The following is a 6,105-nucleotide window of genomic DNA, read 5'->3' as shown; positions in this document are numbered from 1 at the left end:
GCACCGTCAGCCAGATCATCTGACACAGTTGCTAGGGGATCCTTAGGATGATTAGTTTCCTTTTCTCTTGTATTTGTCTTTTGGTTTCTGAAATTGTACTCAGTGTAATCCTTCCAAATTTTATGAAAAAAATGAGGTTTTATGGTCAATCAAATTATTGTTATTACTATTATATACATATTTGCAAATAGAACTTCATATGTTCCTTGAAATTTAAATAAATAAAATATTGCATTTCATGCATCATTTGCATAGCAGGTTTTCTCTGCCGGCATCTAGCCCGGTCATGTCCGTGCCACCTCCAGTCATTCATACTTTGCCTCGTGTTGAGGATACCATCTACCATTCTAAGCCATCTGAGGGCCTAAATGTATATGAGAAAATGGACGAAATGAAAGACCAGTTCCTCGAGCTGCGTAAGGAGTTGAAGACTTTGAGAAGGAAAGATTTATTTGGGAAGAGTGTTGTTGAGCTCTTCCTGGTACCCATTGTGAAGATCTCGATGAATTTCAAGGTCCCTGACTTTGAAAATTATAAGGGAAATATTTGTCCGCTAAGTCACCTTGTGATGTATGCCAGAAAGATGTCTACTCAAACTGATAATGATCAGTTACTGATTCATAACTTCCAAGACAGTTTGATTGGTGCTGCTTTGAGATGGTATATAGGGTTAGACAGTGCAAGTGTTCATACTTTCAATGACTTAGGCGAGGCCTTTGTCAAGCAATACAAGTATAATATGGATATGGCGCCTGATAGAGACCATCTGAGGTCTATGTCTCAAAAAGATAAGGAGACATTCAAGGAGTATGCTCAGTGATGAAGGGAACTTGCTGCCCAGATTAGTCCACCATTGGAAGAAAAAGAGATGACTAAGATCTTCTTGAAGACGCTGAGTTCATTTTATTCAGAACGTATGATTGCAAGTGCCCCCAATGACTTTACCGAAATGGTGAATATGGGGATGAGGTTATAAGAGGGAGTCCATGAAGGACGTCTGTCTAAAGAAGAAGCATTGTCTAGCAAGAAGTATGAGGGTAATTTATCCAAGAGGAATGAGGGAGAAACTAATTCAGTAACTGTGGGGAGGTAGAGGAGGCCTCATGTCAGAAAGAGTTCTCAACCTCGTCAACATCAGCATCAAGTTTCATCAATGACTCCTGTGTTTTCCAACAATTCCAACAACCAATCTGTTCCTATTCAACAACAGCATCAACAACAACCACAACAAAGAACCAACTACAACAACAACAACAACAAAAACCAGCAAAATTTTGAGATGAAGGAGGTCTCCTTTGACCCTATTCCTAGGTCCTATGCATAATTGTACCCATCTTTGGTTATCAAGAACCTTATTCAACCTAGAAATCCTCTGTAAACTCCTGATCCACTTCCATGGTGGTTTAAACCTGAACTTCGATGTGCCTTTCACCAGGGAACCCCTGGCCATGACATAGAGAACTATTATCCGTTAAAGTATGAAGTACAAAAGCTTGTGAAAAGTGGGATGGTGTCCTTTGAGGACCGAGCACCTAATGTGAAAGCTAATCCGTTGCCTGCTCATGGTAATGCTTTTGTCAACATGGTAGATGGTTGTCCTGGTGAGTACAAAGTTTATGATGTTCGCCATATCAGACAATATTTGGTGGCAATTCACAAAGATATTTGTTTGGTCAGTGACTGTGAGCATGACCATGACGGTTGTATGATATGCAGCGTGAACCCTCGAGGATGTGTTATTGTCAAGAGGGATATTCAGAGGTTGATGGATGAAGGTCTTATCCAAATTTATTAGTCTAGAGATGTAAATTATGTAAACGTAATTGTACCAGTGTTAATAGCTCGGTATCGCCGTTGGTAATACGGTTAGCGGGCCCTGTTCCGTATGCATTCGATAAAGTTGTGCCTTATCAGTATAATGCCACAATGGTGGAGAATGGTCAAGAGGTTCCTTTACCAGTTCCAGACTCTATAAGACCCTAATTTTGACCCTAAGATCCCTCATGGTATCATATCATTGCTCATTGGATTGCCTCAAGGATCATAGCATCTTGGATCCTTAACCCTTGGGTTGGGACTTGTGTGAGTTGGTTTGAGACCACCAAGCATGCTTGAGTTTTATATTATTGCTTTTCTTATTTTTTTTACTAACCAAAAGCACAAAAATATGTCACTAACTTTGTTTGTTTTGAAGCTCAAGCAGTCATGTGATCCAAAGCTCCTAGGAGACCCTTATACTTATTGAAGTGGCCAAATGAAGTGAAGGCAAGCATGAAAATGGTTCCCAAATATCTCAATCATCATATATGCCTCCCAAGTATCTCAATTTTTCAATTTTATCAAGATAAACCAAAGGGCTTGAGGATTGTTTCCCAAGGAAACCCTAATTCAACTGTGCATTGACTGTGCATTGCTCATGAAGCAACCTCAACCCATGATCAAATACAATCAAGGGAAGTTCTTTAGTTCATCATTTTATTCATATATGGGCTTATTTGGGTGTCCTAGATCATTCATCCATCAAGATTTGAAGTTTGGACTTGAGAAGTTGATCAGTCAATTCATCTGACTATTTTGAAATCCACTGGGACCTAACTTTTGATGTGTTTGTCAAATAAAGATGACCCCAAGAGAAAACATGTTCTTAAGAACCATATGAACAACTTTCATATTTATCAAAAATCCATTTGAAACTTAGAAGATCATCATTCATTTCAAAACATAATATGTCACTTTAACTGAAACCCTAATTTTAGGTCAACTTCCCAAGGACCTAACTCCTTAATTTTTTATGATTTTAAGGTGAGACCAAGTGAATTGGAAAGTTTAAGATGCCTACTTCAATTTTTATGTTGGATAAAATTTCATAATCCTAAAATAAATACATATGATAATACAAAACATTATAGGTCACTTTGGACCAAAGTCATTGAAATGTGAAAAAGTCTAACTTCAAGTGCCCATAACTTTCTCATAACAAATCAAAATGATGCGTAATTTAAGTCCAAATTGATTGTATTCAAAATATCTACAACTTTAATGTTTAAGGTTTTGTCATTTGAGGCTTTCATCATTGAAGCATAAGGGCTTGAAGTTGGTCCATTTTGGCAAAATCTCCACATACATGTTTTGTACATTGAACTTCATGGCCAGTTTTCAATATTTTCCCAACTCCAAATGGATTTTTGTTCAACATAACATTTTTTTCCTTATGTCAAGACCTTTCCAACCATTACCCACATGCCTATGTTTTAATTTTCCAAATGGCATTTTCGAAGAGGTGAAGTTTTAGGTTCAATTATGCATAACATGTGAAATCTTCTTGCATACTACATTGCCTGGCCATTTGCACATCCAAAACTCATTCATTTGTCATCAGCACTCAAATGCAATTGATTTTGGGCTTCACATGCGCGTGTACAGGCCTATGCATGGAGGACCCAAGCGCATGCACACACGAGTTTCTCCTTGCTTGCATCAGCCTTGGCTATAAATAGAATGCTTCACTCACTTCAAATCTCAACCTAAAGGCGCCTGAAGCTCTGCACAAGTGAATCCCCAACCCTCCATTAAAGGAATTCTGATTTTTCTCTCAATTTTTCAAGCTCAAATTTCAACTTCATTGGTTGATCTTTGACTTACAATTCCTTAGCCTTGCTTCCTTGTTACCTCAAGATCAAGTTGCATTGAAGCTTTGGATTGGATCAAGCACTGAAAAGTTGCACTTCAAAGGTTGATGCTCCAACTGTTTTCCTTCGAATCTCCCTTATTATAGTGCATTGCTTGGTTTGGTTGGTACCTCTGAAGTCCTCATGTGAGAGGCAATTGATTTGTCCTTTTAATTTTGTGAATTGAGCAAGTTCAGATTGAGTACCTTTTTCCATCTCAGATTTCTCCTTCTATGAGAGTCTTGAGCAAAAACTAAGGTCACAAGGGTGATGTACATCACCCCAGCTTTCGAATGGTATATGGATCATGAGTTTTGGTTGAGGTTGTGAAACCTGCAACTATGGCCGGTATAGTGAGGTTCACCGGAGAAGACGGTGGCTTCCACCACCGTCCCCACGTGGATGAGTTTCAGCCCTTGGATCTGGCTCTTGGGATCTAATCTTAGCCATGCATCATTTTGACTTTTTTAAATACCACATGTGATGCTGTTGACTGAAGTGTACCATAAGTGCGCACTTCCTGGCTGTTTGATGTGCCACGTCAATTAATGAGCCATGATCTGACGCCTCAGGATTTTTGTAATTTTTAATTTCTGTTTTAATTTTCTTTTATTCCAATTATTTTTAAAAATTCATAACGTCTTATTTGGAATCACAAAAATATGGGACCAATTGCAAAAAAATTCTCTTAAATTCTAGTTTCTAAAAATGATTTTTAATTATTATTGTGATTCCATTTAATATTTTTTGTGAATTATTTCATTTCTGATTGTCATACGGTGAACTGGACTTTTTTGTGGTTTTAATCGCAATGTCGCGGTTAGCAAGAGTCGCCACCGACTTTTCTTTTATCCAATAAGGAAAGGTGGAAAAGAACAGGAAAAACCTTAATTTAGATTTTGGGTTCGGGAGGTACATTATACAAAGGGAAGGTGTTAGCACCCTTTGTATCCATGGTTATCCATGGGCTCTTAATTGCTCGATCACTTATATTATTTTTGTCTAAAAAAAAAAGTGTTTGTGAATTGTTTAGAAAAATTGTTTTGAAAAGAGAATTTAACTTTGTAATGATTCTTGTATGAATGTATACAAAGTGATTATCTCGTTTAGTTTTGAAAATTGTTTAGAAAAATATAACTCGGTAATGATTCTAGTATGAATGTATACCAAGTGGTGATTTTCTGAAGGTATTTTGAAAGGTGTGAGGTGTGAAAAAATGTTTTAGGTTGTGAGCCAGCAATTAAGAGTTATACCGACCCAAGGTCTTTATGAGTATTTCCTATCCTTATGAGGGTAAAACTGTCCTTATTATTGAGAAATAAGTAGTTTTATTCTTTGGATGTAAAAGAGTCATCGTAGGGTCATCGATTGGTCATTGAAGGCAACAGTTACGAGGATACCTTAGCATTCAAAGGGACTATCATCTTTTAACCGTAGGCAACATCGGAGGGTCATCGAGGGACAAAGTTGTATATTCGAAGGCAACATCCGAGGGACTATAATTTATTTTATGATGATTTAACCGAAGGGTCTTTGCTAAGGGTATCCCCACGTTCGCGGGACATGACCGTAATATCGTAATCGTAAGGCAACAAAGAGAGGTCCAAGATCACTTATTCAAAGGCAAAGTTTTACAATTAATTATATAATTAGGATGAAACTCCACATTAAAATTATTAAAAATAATATATTAAAAAATTAATACATTAGAAATTAATACATTAAAAATTAATTTAGGGTGAAACTCCACAAGGGTATCCCACAAATAAAGTGGAATACCTAGCCAATAACCTTTTCCTGGGATATGTGAACCTTTACGAAACTCAAAAAAAAGAAACATGTCAGAACACCAAATCAGGGCGCAATCGAAGATTACACCGGAGAAATATCACAACGATAAATAGGATAGGATGAATAATGCATGGCTATGATAAAAACATAAAAAAAAACAGACTAGAAGAATCAGGTACTGTCTCGTTCGCCTCTGCCTCGCCTAGCGAAGGCCACGGATTTTGAATTTGAAAACAACCCCATGTTAGGAACTTTGAATTTTATGGCATTTTATCACAGGAATAACATGGTCAAACATTCAGGGTATTCAGGCATATTTAAATCCCCATACGAAAGCAAATTATATATCAACATTTAATCATGATGCATTATATATGTAGATATGGCCAATTGAAAGTATAAACAATAGAGATACGCAAACCTGTTTGCCAATTCAAGGTTGAAGGGATTGACCACTTGTAGTATCGGAATAAGTTAGGCAGCGGGAATTGGACGGCGATGGCTTCGGTGCAGATGGGCTGCCTTCAGGGTTTCTTTACTCTGAATTCTCCGGGTAGGCAGGGTTCCTATGCCAAAGTTTCTATCCGTCCTTCTCTGTTCTCTCTCTTTCTTTTTCCTCAAGGTTTTGTTCCAAGGAAACCTCAGA

This window comes from Lathyrus oleraceus, chromosome 4 (assembly GCF_024323335.1).
Source record: "Lathyrus oleraceus cultivar Zhongwan6 chromosome 4, CAAS_Psat_ZW6_1.0, whole genome shotgun sequence".
NCBI lineage: Eukaryota > Viridiplantae > Streptophyta > Magnoliopsida > Fabales > Fabaceae > Lathyrus > Lathyrus oleraceus.
Note: the sequence above shows the minus strand (reverse complement) of the source record.